Below are 14540 nucleotides of genomic sequence, written 5' to 3'. Positions count from 1 at the left end.
AACATCATGAACCTAAAATTCCTTTTGCTACCTATCAACGTGTCCCATGCCTGGCTCACGAGAAACAATGTCCCTGTCTCTCACCAGGCTCAGCAAAAGACTTTTCTAGCTGCAAGGTTCCTGATATGAGTAAGGTTTCACAGAATCATTAAGATTGGAAAAGACCTCCAAAATCATCTGGTCCAACCATTAAGTTTTTCAAATAATTTTCTACTGCCTCACAGCCATTTATAACAATGTATGACCTTATACAGGAATGCAAGCACGAGGTCATTGTGCTAGAGTTACTGGGCTGTTAGTGGCCTTCCTGGTGCTGGTCTGTAACACCTGAATCAAGTGTCAGGTTCCAAATGGCCTTGCTAAGCCGGGGGGGGGCTCTACTAAATGACTGGTCAGTAGAATGAAGGGAGAAGCCTTTTTCCTTTTTGGGGGTGGGAGATGGAATAGAATACATAAAAAAGAAGCTGCCTCCTTCTGAGAAACGTAGGTTTGATAATGTAATTAGTATCAAGCTCAGATTTAGCAGAAGAGTGTTTTGTTGGTTTTTTTTTTTGTTTGTTTGTTTGTTTGTTTGTTTTTTTAAAAAAAAGGCTATTTTAACACATTAAGTATCTAGGAATCGAATTTTTATATGAAATGGGGCTGGAAAAACAGGTCACTTTCCTGCAAAAACTGATAAGGATTATATCCATTTTCAGAAGACCCATGGAGATAATGCTGTGTCATGTAAGCTGTCACTTCACTGTGCATGTAATATAGATCCACTTGACAATAATATGTTTTACTTAAGTCTTATCGTCATGACATTTCATGCTTACATTACATGCTGCTGAGTTAGAAGATCGCTATCTTGTTTAAGAAACAAAGTAAGCGCAAAGATATGTGATAGGAAATGTTATCACCACATCACCAACTGCTTTGCTGTTGATATATATGCACACAAAGAATATCCACAACTATTCATATTATATAAACATACACCCATACCCACATGAACACTGTGTGTATTACACACATTCTCTGATCTAAATATCTGTAACTGTTGCTACATCTATATACTCTTCTGCCTGTAAAGCCAAGGGTCTTATTTCCATAAATCCCCATCTGTTGATCTCATTCAAAAATGCAAGACATGCCTAAAAGTTGCTGTAAAAATGTGCTTCTGAATCTTAACAGCAGAAAAGCTGATATAACTTCAGGCCTATCTGTGGTAAACCACAATTGGTAGGTTCCATTAGTGATGCCCTACAAAGGTGTAAGGACTAAGACAAAATGTCAGTCTTAACAGGGTACAAAATGACATGGGGCAAAAAAGCTTCTGTATTGTCAGTGTGTCTCTGCTCATCAGCGTATGTATCTAGTATGAGAATCCCTGACCTCCAAAGCAATCCCTTCATATGAAAAATTCAGAAGAATAGGAAAATTGGAGTACGTTTAACTGTTTTCTGAGGAAAATATCTATCAGTTGGTTGTTAACAAGATCTAATCCCTGAACAGACAGCTGAGTGGCAATGGCTATAGGATACAAGATTAACAGAGTCCATATTTCCTTCAGGTTGCAGAGGAAAAATGAAAAATGCAGAGCAACCCAGCACTTATAGTCTCAGGAAGTAGCAGATTCCTGTGACAAGGCTTCCAAAAACTTGAGAAGCAATAATTTACCATGCTACGCTGCAGCTCAGTATTTGCTAATAATATTGTTTAAAATTACAGTTTATTTCTCAATGGTTTCTGGTTTTGTTGTTGTTTGTTTGGGTTTGTTGTTTCTTTTTTCTTTTAGCAGGTAAATGTAAAGGTAGATGGAGGGTCAGATTTTAAAAATTTTTATGTTGCATTCCAGTGATTCTCCTTTAGATTTGTGAGCTTGAAAAGTACAATACAAAGCAAGTTAATTGCCTCCTGACACTTGTGGGTTGTGGCTATTAGATCTGATAAATCAGTGAATAGGTCTATGTACACTCTCATCTGCTTTTCAATGTTTGACTCACCTATGTGGAGTAGAAACAGTTTTATCTTGTCTCTTTAATATACAAATAAGCATATATACGCATGTGCATTTCCTGTGGAAGAAAATCTAAGGAAAGGGGCTCTTCTTGTGTATGAAAAAGAGGACACTCCTTTTTTTTTTATTGCAAAGCATTATGTGCTAATGGAAATGCTGATAAGAAAAGCTGCCGCTTAGGCGAAACAGTGATAAACTGCAGCATAAACAACATTTCCATATCAAACTGCTGAAATGAAGTTCAACTACAGCCAAGTTATAAAAACTGCAACGACAGCAAGACGAGTCTCTCTTTCTTTCTTACTCCTAATTTCCAAGCAGACCCACTGGAACACCAGAAGTACTGGAGATAACTAGACTTGAGATACTGCGGCCTTATGTATGAGAATGAGAAACATACCTAACAGGCCAGAAAGAACGCTTCTCAAAATACTTTGGCTTTGTTAACATGCTAAAACTTTTACCCATATTGTAGCCTTCTAGGTACCTCAATGAATATGAAATTAGTTTTCATTTATCTCCAATAAACTGAAGTCACTCATACTAAAATTATTTGAATGTCTTAAAAATGTATATACAAGCCACATCTATAATCACATTTGCAGAGTATTTTCCGATTCTTGCACTGTTGTTATTTTGTGTTTGTTTGTGTTTTTTTTTTCTTATTTGGTTGTGGGTTTTTTTTGTTTTGTTTTGTTTTTTTGTTTTGTAGCAATTATATCAGTAGTTTACTAGCCAAACCACAATTACTATTTCTTCCTGTCTAGTGATGTGAGCTAATTCCACTATTTAGTTACTATTGTTCAATTAACTCACGGATTTGCTTTGGTGAAATTTCTTTTTTCTTCTTCTGTAAATGTCTCCTCCTTCACCTGCTGGAATTAAAGAAGAGTAGAAAGCATCACTAGACACATCAGATTACTAACAATAAAAACAAATCATGCTTGTGTGTTTCCTGCTCAAATTGAACTCCTAGGATGTTATGTAACAGTGTTTTACCAGTAATGAGAGAAAGAATAAAATAAAAATATTCTATTGAAAATAAATTTAAAAGCAGGGGAGGAAATTTGTAGCAAAGAGGTAGGGTTTTGTGTGTGATAGCATTTGCTTGTGAAAGTAGAATGCCATATGTAGAATCTGGTAAAAGAATTATGGAAATAACCATACAGCTACAATCTCACAAAAACAATCTCAGCCTACCTAAAAAAATTGACATGTTCCTTCTGAAAAAAATATTTTTGTAAGCTGTTTATCAAGCATGTCGTGCAGCTGTATCTTACTAAATTTATAGGACTCTTTTCAAGAAACAGTGAGGGATGATATATTATTTCCCCCTGCAATTACCTGAAAAAACATACTTTTTAAAAAGTGCTAGAATTGAGATCTGAAAAAGTAGAAGCTACTAGATATCCACAGTAGTTAAATGATAATAATAACCCAAACTTATGTATTAATTCATGTGTTAAAATTAACTAAAGCTTGTTTCCTCATTTACTTTTATTTTCCTACAACAACTGATAGTCATGTTTGCTGGAAGATGCACTGGGGAAATCCTCTATCAGATGTTCTTAAAGCAAACCAGTACAAAACTTCAGTCTTTACATAGGACACAAAGCAAGGATAACTCCTGGAATAGGCAGCATGTTTTATTTTACTGCAGAAATGTCATGCAACCATGGAGAATTAAGACAGTCCAACTTTTTACTTGTACTCTAACTTGGAAATTTGATTGGAAAAATTACTCAGACAGCAGTTTAGTCATAATGCAATTACTGTAATTTGCATAGGTGTGGAGGATGTAGTGAGGTCTAGTGGTTGGAACAGGAGACCAGACCGTGAGATCTGGGTTTTATTCCACATCTTGCCACTGCTTGTGATGTGAACCTGAGCAGTTGCTTAACCTCTATAGCTTCCCCTTCAAAGTGAGAGTAAGGCTGTGGTTTTACATGCAGCTAAACAAACACATTGACTTGCTGTAGAAAAACCGTGCTGACTGTATCATCCTACTCGTCTTTCATTTTCCCCCCAGTTTTACAGAACATGAGGAAGCTGCCAGAAAGGAACAAAAATAATGTGGCTACTTTAGGTGGTTCTTGGTTTTATACACGAGATGGAATTCTTATAAAATGTTATTTTCTTAATTTTCATCATCACAACTCATGTTGTTTTCCTAAACCCAGCGAAAGGCTATTGCAAGCTACAATGCAACAACTTTATGAAGGAAGAAAAGATAAATCTCAATAGAAGTACTGTGGAGGAAGGGAAGGAAAGGCTTGTGCTTCTGTTTTTTGTTGAGACAGAGAGAAAAGGAACTAAATCAAGGAACTAAAATGCAAGATAAAGAGGTGGCAGCATATGGCACTTGGCACACAGGACTCCTGGCTCTCCCTGGGGGATTCAGAAGCCAAACAGATGGTTATTTCAGCAGAGGGCACCAGAACAACAAATACATTGTAGTGCCTTTGACTTTCTCTGCCCAGTGAACATTAAATCTCTGATATCCCCTCAGCCTCAGAGTGGATCTGTGTTCTTGTCATGTTGTTACTTCTTATATTTCATAATGCTTCAAGGTGTTTTTTTTTTCCGTTATGCCTAGAAAGAAACGTTGCTGAATGACACTCGAAGCTGTGGGATCAAAACAAACAAGGCAATGGCACGTAAGCAAAAAGGAGTACCATGAGCATCTGTGCCACTCACTATGAAGTGATCCCTGTCAGTGGGACAGGGAGGCTAATGAGATGGTACAGTTAAGTGGAACCTCTAATGTGAAATCAGAGGGAATTTTCTTACCTTCCTCATTGTTCCTTCTTTTCTTTCATACTGGAAATGTTATTTTTTCATTCCTAGTAGTCTGAAAATGCAAACGTGAACTGCATTGATACTCTGCAAATCTATTCTGCATACTATCAAGTAACTGTAGTTACTTTGTAGTTACTAAGTTTTACAAATTTTTAAAGAAATCTGATAACAGTTGGTGAGTTACATACTATTATCTTGCTTGTGTAAATTGAATGATTGAAAGTAAAAGTACATTCATGGAATTACTTTTAATCTTACAGTTGTGCCTTTCACATCCCATTACATCATTAAGGCTTCTGTTGTATAAATGAAATCTAAACTTCATATGTTATGGTTTAGATACTGAGCTAAAAAGTGCTAAAGATTTTCTTTTTTATTTTGTTTTACATCACAAATGCAATAATTTTGGATGTGTGTTTTTTTTTTTTATTTCTACAGCAATGACGTTTTTTAATGATTGCAGCCATTTGGGAAAATATTTAAATCTTGCCTTTCATTTTGATATCACAGGTTTCAAAATGAGAAATTTTCCATTATTATCAGCTTTAGTGGTCATGTAGATAACTGAAATAGCAAACTGAAACACTGCCAACGCATTAAAAGTCTTTCTTTTTACGAAGACAGCTATTGTATTACTGCATTGAAGTTTATATGGAAACAGTAATACAAAAATTGAATAATCAAAATGTTACCACCTGACAGCTGCGCTGATATTTTACCTTTTTCCTTTCAGTAATACAGGCTAATGGAGGGATACATTTCGAATGTATAATCTGAAGGTTACTAGGTTGTCCACAAATATAACATCCTAGAATTGTGCCTACATTAGCACCTCTTTGGTGAGGAAAAAAAATGTCATGGAAAATTGACACATGCTGTTCTAGAATCTAAACTAATTCCTGTGGATTTTTCAGGACAATAAAGAACAATTTGAATAATTAGAGATAAATGACAGCAGAATTAATAACAAGCTGCAATGAGATATGAAAACAGTAATCCTAAAAGCAGATGTTTTGTGTTTCATATGTGAAAGCAGTGTATCATGAAGGAAGAAATGCGGGATTACTGCAGAGGGTAGACATTAAAATAATCTAGCTATTTAATGAGATCAGTTCTTGAAAAAAAAAAAAAGAGGGAACAAGCTCATCTACAAATTTCTGAATGTTTTAAACTCAGAATTAAGAATAATCAGCTAGAAAAGTGTTAATCAGATGAAGGTCTAAAATGGGTTTTGAAATTTAGAGTATGCATGCATCTTTGCAATGTTCCTTAATAAGGCACATAGGTCATTCCAGATCACACTTCTCTAAACAATGCAGTACTGTGGTAAACTGTGCTGTAATACCGAAAATTGCTGTTAGCAAGTAAATACTGGATAGAATATACTAAGTGGTCATAGAATTAAATGCTAGGGCAAACATAAGCTACCTGAAAATGAAAACCTTTCAATAAATAGGAACCATATATAGGAACTGACTATAGAAGTGGTAAGGTCTCCTGACTGGAGTATTAAAAACTCGACTGAAGAAAACACCAGGATGATATGATGTGCAGTGTACAGCCACTTGATATACACTAGGAAGTAAAAGGATGTCCCGAGGCCTTGACCATTTATAGTTTCTGTAACTTTAAACAAAGGTTGCAGTGAACACCTACCATTTTAGTTCCTTGTGCTGGCTTCTGTGTCTGAACAGGATACTAATAACTTCAGTAAGGTTCACATTTCTAGTGTAACATTTAGGAAAGCAGCCTGCAAAAGATGACAAATGCTGGTTCAAAGTTTTCTGTGTTATGTAAAGTTTTAAATTAGAGTAAAAGGATGAAGCAGATATTTAAAATGATCTAGGACAATATGCAGTGATATCACTTCTTGATTCATTCACAAGGACTAATTAGATATGAATATGATGATTCTGATTTTTTTTTAATAAACCATGCTGCGATTTGCCAATTGGTTATATGAAAGACTCTTACATAATTTATATGGTCATTAGGAGTAAGTGATCTCAATGTTTCATTTGGGCATTGTAGGAAGTATTTGTATGCCAACATAATGGTAAAAATGTAATAACATACTAACCTGTGGTCATCTCCAGCTTCTGAATCTGGTAAACTTTGGTACTCTTGATTAAATCATTTATAAAGATATTTAATTTTGTAACAATGGTACTAAAGATTCTGATGCTTGCAAACATCCCTTTATATTTGTTTAAGTCATTTGTTAAGCTCTTTGATATAACAAGAGAACAGCCATAACGCTTAAGATTCATGCTTCCATGTTAAACTGTCAAAGTTGCACTTCTTTTTGTAATTCACACTAACTCATTATTGCTGAGGGAAGGGTCCAATTCACAAAGCTGTCTCAATTCTCTAGCCAACAGAGGAAAACAGGCCAAGGAACATCGCTAATGGGTAATTTAGAACACACAACTTAGAACCTAGGTTGCAATTTCATTTAGAATTGAGTCTGGCTAATTTAAAGGTGGTCTTTGGAAAGATCTTAAACTTCTCTGTTCATAAAACCTCAAATGCCTGCGACTATGGCAAGAAAACCTTGTTTACAGAAACTAAAGTTGTTCTTAATATTATTTTATTCAAGCATCGATCCTTGAAAAACATTAAGCTTAACTGTGTTGGTGAAAGTCTGTCATAGACAATTTATTTTTTAAAAGTGACAGAATTCATGTTTAGCTACCATCACCACAGTTCTTGTAAAATTAATGTGAAAATCACAGCAGTCTGCAATCAATACAAAAGCCAGAAATGTGAGCTGAATATTAAATTCTACCATGTAAATTTTACTCTTTGTCTAGGAATCTAGCTCTGCTAATTGTTTCCGGGTTTGTGTCTGCATGTCATGATCCAGCTTCCTTTTGCAGGTTGCTGTCTCAAGATGCTGGCTCTGGGCCTGGTTATTTCCGACCTGACATTGCATCGTTTCAATGGTGTCTCAAGGTCATGCAGTCCTCTGCAGCTGGGATGTTGAACTGATAATGCAGCGCATGCTCCCTACAGTAGGGTAAAGCCTTTAGAAATGCAGTGATTCCACACACAGTATCCTGCACAGGCCTTCACTTTGGGTTAGCACATCAAAGCCTTTTATAAAAGGGGAATGAGAGGGGAAAAAAAATCAGGATGCGATTACGTAACACCTTATAGAAAGGGCAAGCGTAGAGTTAGCTATTAGTGTTTTTTATAGCACTGAATTTTCTTAAGTAACAAGGTGCAAGAGAAGCCATACAAAACAAATCATGTGCCAAGCTTTGCCTCTGACTGATGTTACTTCACCTGGGTGCTGGTGCCAGAGAGCCCACTACAGACACTTAGGCCTCCTGCTAGGCACAGACATAATAACATATCTGGGGAACAGGATGGGACAATTGAACCTCGTTTTTTTTTTTTTTTTATCAAAACAAAATTTTGTTTTGTCATTTTGTTGGCAAAATTCCTTAGCATCTTATATATCAGTTCATGTTTTCTTAAAATGTGAATCAAATTGATACTACCTTGAAATATCCTGATGTCAGTTTCAAAATGCTTTGAGAACTCAATAGCAATCAGTATGTGCTAACTTAGTGCAGCAAGTTGTCATGAATATATGGAAAAATCCTTCAAAACTTCATTTCAAAACTTCTTAAGTAGACGAAATGCAGAAACATAGTTCCAGATAGTATGTGATGCAGTAGGGCTTGCTGGGTCCCCATCACCTCTTACCTTTATATTTGTTGAGGATGATGATGAGTCAAATGTATCCTACAACAAAGCAAGCTAAGGAAGGACCTTCTTCAGCAGCAAGCCAAGCTCTGTGTCTTCCAGGGGGCCTGGTGAGTAAAGAAACCTCTGAACTGCACGGACACGCAGGATGGAGAGCAGCATTTATTTCCCCACACACACACATGCACACGCACACACACCACCCTTTAAAGTAAGAAACCAACCCCAAACTCTAAGGTTTGGTGGCGTGAGGCAGTCCCGGGGGGCAGAGCAGTGCAGAGCAGCGCGCCCCGCTGAGGCAGGGCTCCCTCGGCTGCGGGCGCTGAGGTAAAATGGCGGGCTGGGGGAGGCTGCGGGGGGCTGCGGGCCCGCACCCGGCTCCTCGGGACACACGTAACGTAACCGAGAGCTACAACCGCGTCCCCACAACCTCGCTGCAGCCGCGGTGAACGCTAGGAAGGAGGAAACAAGGTGGAGGAACGAAGGAAAAAAAAAGCTACAACAACCCAAAGGGCACGAAGGGGAGAGGGGAGCGCCTGCTGCTCCTGACAGGAACTCGCGATGCCCGCCCCGCGGTGGGTGACAGCACCCCCGCCCGGCAGCGCCGGCCCCTCGCCCCGCAGGGCTGTCCCTGGGCTCCAGCCCGTGACTCGGCTCTTTCTGCCGGTTCCTCCCCACCTGCCGGGGGGGGGCCGGGCGCAGGAAGGGGCGGGCGGCAGCGGCGAGGCGGTGCGGGCAGGCAGGCGAGGCGGAGCGGAGCGGAGCGGGGAGGCAGCCGACGCACAAGATGGCCGCTGCTGCAGCGGCGGTGGCGGCGGGGCGACGGGAGGCGGTGGCGGCGCCCCGGAGCCAGTGGGTGCTGGAGGCGCAGGGCGCTGCGGCCACCCCCGTGTGCCGCAGCTGAGGGGGCCGGTGGCCGCTGCGGGGGGAGCCCGGCCCGTGTGGTGAGTGCGCTGCTTCCCCTGAGGGCAACGGAGCCGGGGGTGCGGGGAACAATGGGGTGAGGGCGAGAGGGCTGCGCCCCCGTCCCAGAGAGGGGTCGAGGCGGAGGGGCGGGCGCTGTGCTTGGCGCTGGGGTCCCTGCTGCTGATGCTCGGCTCGGTAGGCCTCGGGCTTCTGCCGGGCTCGATTTCTGAGCGCCCCGGGGAGGGAGCTGCTGAGGCCGGCGGAGGCAAAGGGGGGCGGGGAGGGCCCGGCGGTTGGGCCCGGCCGGGTGGGGGCGAAGCAGCATTGCCTCAGGCTACGGCGGGGGAGCGACAGGCGGCTTTTGTGCGCGGCCTGCGCCTGCTGCTGTTTTTCCAGGGGCCGTGTGTGCCTGGAAAGAGGAGAAAAGCAAATCCCCGCACGGTTCAACCAGCACCAGGCGCAGCAGCAGCAGAGGGAAGGCCGGAGCCCCCTTCTCCGCGCCGCCCTCCCCCCGCCGGTTGTCGCCCTTTTGTCTGTGGCGCCTCAGGGAAGAGCGAGGTGGCCCCGGCCGTGACAGAACACAACAGAAACTCCGCTCGCTTTCACTAGTTTTTGGCGTTATTTTAGCTGTCGGATGACAGGGCGAGGATGGGTAAGGTTTCGTGCCGGGAGTGCGGCATTGGCACAGCCGCAATTTAATGTGTTTTGGTGGTTGGGAATGCCCTGGTGTCGGTTTTTGTCCTCAAGAGCCATTGTGGAGTCTGTGCCATTTTATGAAGAGCAAACCGATGTGCTTATTTTTTCCTCAGAAGTGGGAATATTTAATTTTCTCCACACGGATGTATGTCTTTTACCTAAGAATAGCTCTCTTATTTTTAATTTTTGGTCAAATATGACTGAAAAATCTTCTGCCCCTCCCTCCCCACATAGTAGGTACTGTTTTCACTGTGGTTTTTATTATACTGAAAATGGCCAAGTAAAAAATTATTCAAATAATCAAAAGGGACAAGGCAACCTCGGCTGTAGCGGAGCTGCTTTAATCACTGTAACTGTTTCAGCAGTGCTATCTTTTAATGATCCTGCTTGTAAGAGAAATGCCACTGTTAAGTTCTGTGTTTATGCTCTACTCACGTTGTATAGCTCCACAGAATTGTTAGGCAACTCTCGGATACTACAAGACGGAAATGTGTGTTCCAAAACTTATTTTTATTTTTTTTACCCCTTTAGTTTTACGAGGGTACCAGGGTTGGTGCTCTATCAACTGTAAATATCTCAATTTTCTATATCTCTATTTGGAGTCCATGAAGCTAATAGGAGCCTTCCTGGTTGTACAAGTAGCCTGGTGTTCTTAGGAAAAGTGTGTGCATCACTGGCAGTTTCTAAGCTTCACCAGTAGACCCATAGACCATGGCTTTCTTTCATCTGTTAATACCTAATGTGGATATGAATTTATGGTTTCCACTAACATAAATAGAGACAGACTTTATCAGTAAGGCACGTTTCTTTTTCTCTGCAGCTGCTTATAGCTTTACCTTCCTGTCCTAGAAAAGGTTCTGTCAAAGCAGACAGCTTGATGGGTTGGGTTGAGGAAGGTTTGGAAATGCAGGTGCTGTCAACATACTCTGTTTTGACAACCAGAATCTTGAGTGCCATGCTCATCTGTCACTTTTGTGCAGCATTAATGTTAATGGAGATGGGTGGGAAGTTGTTTGTATGTTTTCTGGGTTTTGTCAGTGTTGCATCCAAATTATTTTAGTTTAAAACAAAAATATTCTGGAGACTTGTAATATTATTGTATGCTGTTAAGAATTCTAATATCTAATGTTCCAATGAACAGGTGAATGTATGAATCCAGCAATTGCATTCAGTGATATGTCAAGATTTAATATAAGAGCATCTTAGGACACATATTGCTATATAATACTACTTGGTCATGTTAAAGCAGATGACAGAAATGAACAGGATTGTTTTTAGAAACCTCTGCCAGTGATTGACCAGCAATCTGGGTGGAAACCTTTGTCTATCTTGTTCAATTAAGCACTGCAGATGCTAAGATTCAATGAGCAAGTATATTAAAAATATTGACCTAAATTATTTACATTTAATTCAGAGGTCTTGCAGGTGATGATAGTGATCACCTCTGATGATGGTGAAGTGTGATATCCGACTTCACCATCATCTAGTGTCTGTATCTCCTAACTAACCACTGTGGTAAAGGGGTGTCTTTATGATACTTAAAAACAGGAAATTGACCTTTCCTGTTTTGTACTATTTAATAATATGAAAGATAATTACCTTTTTTACTCCAGCTGAGAAATCATATAGTTTACACGCTGGATACCTGGAAAAAATATTTCATCGCTGTGGAAGAACTTGTGGAGTTGTTGCTTTCAAATAACATGAAGTGTAAAACTGCACGAAAAGGAAAGTGTTCATCTGCATTTAGACTCAAACATGCATCCCCAGTGTCTCAAAATAGCTATGCAGCAGACTGCTGCAGCTGTACAATACCTTTTAAGCAGACAATCCTTTGTAGAATTTGCAAAGTCCATGCATCATGTAAAATTCTTTTCCCCAGTAGATTCACTGAATCATCTGACAGATAAAACTGTGTGGTTTTGCGGGTTTTGCTCCCCAGTAAGTTGGAGAATAGTTGACTGCTGGAGCATACCAAGTAATACTGTCTGCTAGGCCAAAAAAGAAATCTGGCTCAAAGTACATGAGAGATAAGCCACGGGAGAATTTGTACTTTGAAGTTAATGCCTTGGACTGCACTTGGTAATGAATATGCAGCTATTATCATACAGAATAAATATATAATGTGTTTCTGTTTTGAAAGGTTATTATATAAACATTCAGCACCAGCTGAAATTGGTGTGACCTTCAAGGTTACTTCAGTGTAGGCTATATTACAGTAAAGCAATCTGAAGTCTTACAGACTCACCATAACTGAGAAGGAAAACCACAAATATTTACTCTTGTTACTTTCCTCTCTGTACGTAGATATTGGGTGCAGTTCCCATCACTTACTTCGGTCACTTGTTTTTCTCAAGAAGTACTTCTGATGACATTATCTTGCATCGGTTTCATTTTCTTCATTACCGGTACGGTAAAAGCTGCAATGGTATTAGATTTCAAAGACCTAACTGATTTCTAATGCTTTTTTTTTATTTGTGGAAATACGTAACTGGGAAGAAGGTGAAGCCCTACTAGGTTGTTAAAATAGTCCTTCTGACATAAAACGGCTGTCTGGTTAGAGTGTTTTTGGAAATAACTTTCCTGTTACTGCATGATAACAACTCGTTGTGTGGTACCAGGTAAAGGGGGAACTAGCTTTTGTGATTGAAATATCAAGATTCCTAAATCTTTTGCTGGAAGTTTGTGTGTCCAGGAGCAATACCAGTAGTACAGTGCTCTGTGCTGGAATTGTTAGATAAATGTTTTGTGCAAGATTTATTTATTTATTTTTCCCAGGGGGTTCCTCTTTAACGTAGTTTGAAAGAAGGTGTGTATGTGTGGTCTGGCACAACTTCTGGCAGGTGCAAATGGCTTGTTATGTACATCAGCAACATGTTACAGAAATGTTACGCAGGCAGACTTGGAATAATTTGCAGTAAGGCTGGCAGAATAACAAGAGCAGGTTACCATTGAGAAGGTAGCTCTTGGCTCTGGCCCAAGCTTTAACTTGTTGTGAGCTAGAGACTGATGCCTTATTTAGATGAGAAATGTCACCTCATCTGGTTAGCAGCACTTCTTGAGCACCAACCATTGACATTTGAAAAATCTAAAGACTTGAATTCACACAGATAAAGGACTAGACATCCTTTGCAGGTTTCTACATGGAAGCTATTACTCGGCATACTCTTCTTGAAAAAAGAAAACAGGATCTTAGGAAGCATAAAGGCTACATGTAGAAAAACAAAAAATCTGTGTCACTTGATTGTGTGCCTTTACCTACACTATTTTGTACAATGTTACCTATATGATTAAAAAAGAGGAATTAATGGGAACGTAGAAAAAATCTTCACCTGAGAGGTGGTTGGGAGGAAGATGACAGGAGTTAAGGGAAGAGGATTGTTTTGACAATTAAAAAAATATATTTTTTTCCTGTTTTGCAATGTAAGAAATGGAAGATACCCAGTTAAACTGAGGAGTATTGCAAGTGTAGCAGAAGGAAAGGAATCAATCTTTCCTTTGCTTCACACAAATAGTGGCACTCTGGTTGCTCTGTATTTTGAGACAGTGCAGTAAAGGGTGTTTGCTTCAGTGATGGGTAATACAGTGGTAAGGCGAGTTGAATTCAGCATTCCAGAAGCTGCAGGGTTTATTGACAATTATTCATCCCAACCTCTATGTCACTAAAATAGCCATAAGTGACAACATTCTTGCTATACAGAGCCATCCCACCACTGATTCCTTGCGAAAAAAAATCTTGCAAAATCAGTGTTGTTTTTTTTTTGTTTTTTTTTTTTTTTTTTGTAATTCTTCTCAGAAAGCACCATTCGTCAATTACACAAATGTTTAGAACTACAATGGGGTGCACGTTGTGTTAATCTGGGACTTCTGTGCTATGATTGCACTTCAGCTGCAAGCCTGCTGAAGAAACAAAGCATGTGGAATAGCTGTAGTAACTGAAATCCATGCTGCTCTGGGAGGTTCCTGATTCCTTTTGGTTTGTTTATTGTTTTAACAAAGCCTGGTTACTCTCATCCCTTCACTATTCTGTTTAAGTATGTGTTTGTAAAATCATGCTTTTTAACTACTGTTTAAAAGCAGGCAGTTAGGTTTAACATATGATCCAGGCATTCCAAGTATCGTTTTTCAGAATGCTTCCCTGTTTACCAAACCCTGTCAGGACAAGCTTTGAAGGTTGAGGTCTGGTTGTTTTAAAATTTGTTGTTCGTTACAAACTTCTGGTTGATCAGCTGATGGAACAATAGTGCTGTTAGCCTGGTTCTAAAGGCCTTCTCAGAATTTCCTCTTCAAGTCATTTATAGCAATTACTTCAGTTAAAATGGTGAACAAGCTGGAAGGTTTTTCAATTAAAACTTCTAACTTCCCTTCTGTTTTGAAAGGAAACTTCTGGTAGAGAAGCAGGAATCCTGTGTGTTTAGTATGC

At 39.9% G+C, this 14540-nt stretch overlaps 2 protein-coding genes across 10 annotated transcripts in view; one reads left to right on the top strand and one right to left on the bottom strand.

Moving 5' to 3' along the window:
• RABGAP1L (RAB GTPase activating protein 1 like) overlaps positions 1 to 9156 on the bottom strand; it is a 255581-nt gene extending 246425 nt beyond the window's left edge. Inside the window, exons 1-5 of one of the 4 annotated variants that reach the window (XM_068690408.1) lie at positions 9022 to 9156; positions 8516 to 8622; positions 6458 to 6551; positions 4793 to 4853; positions 2819 to 2877 (exon numbers count right to left, since the gene is read on the bottom strand). The gene's annotated coding sequence lies outside the window, so the exon portion shown is untranslated. Of the gene's footprint in view, positions 1 to 2818; positions 2878 to 4792; positions 4854 to 6457; positions 6552 to 8515 lie in introns of all 4 variants that reach the window. The other 3 variants (XM_068690407.1, XM_068690406.1, XM_068690409.1) reach the window with 3 other exon arrangements.
• Positions 9157 to 9259: 103 nt separating this feature from the next.
• The window catches only part of RC3H1 (ring finger and CCCH-type domains 1), a 71703-nt gene continuing 66422 nt past the window's right edge, over positions 9260 to 14540 (top strand). For all 6 annotated transcript variants that reach the window (XM_068690400.1, XM_068690404.1, XM_068690403.1 and 3 more), the window contains exon 1: positions 9260 to 9459. The gene's annotated coding sequence lies outside the window, so the exon portion shown is untranslated. The remainder of the gene's footprint in view (positions 9460 to 14540) is intronic.

Source organism: Anas acuta, chromosome 8, assembly GCF_963932015.1.
Source record: "Anas acuta chromosome 8, bAnaAcu1.1, whole genome shotgun sequence".
In the NCBI taxonomy this organism is placed as follows: domain Eukaryota; kingdom Metazoa; phylum Chordata; class Aves; order Anseriformes; family Anatidae; genus Anas; species Anas acuta.
This window is presented reverse-complemented; position numbering and strand designations above follow the sequence as displayed.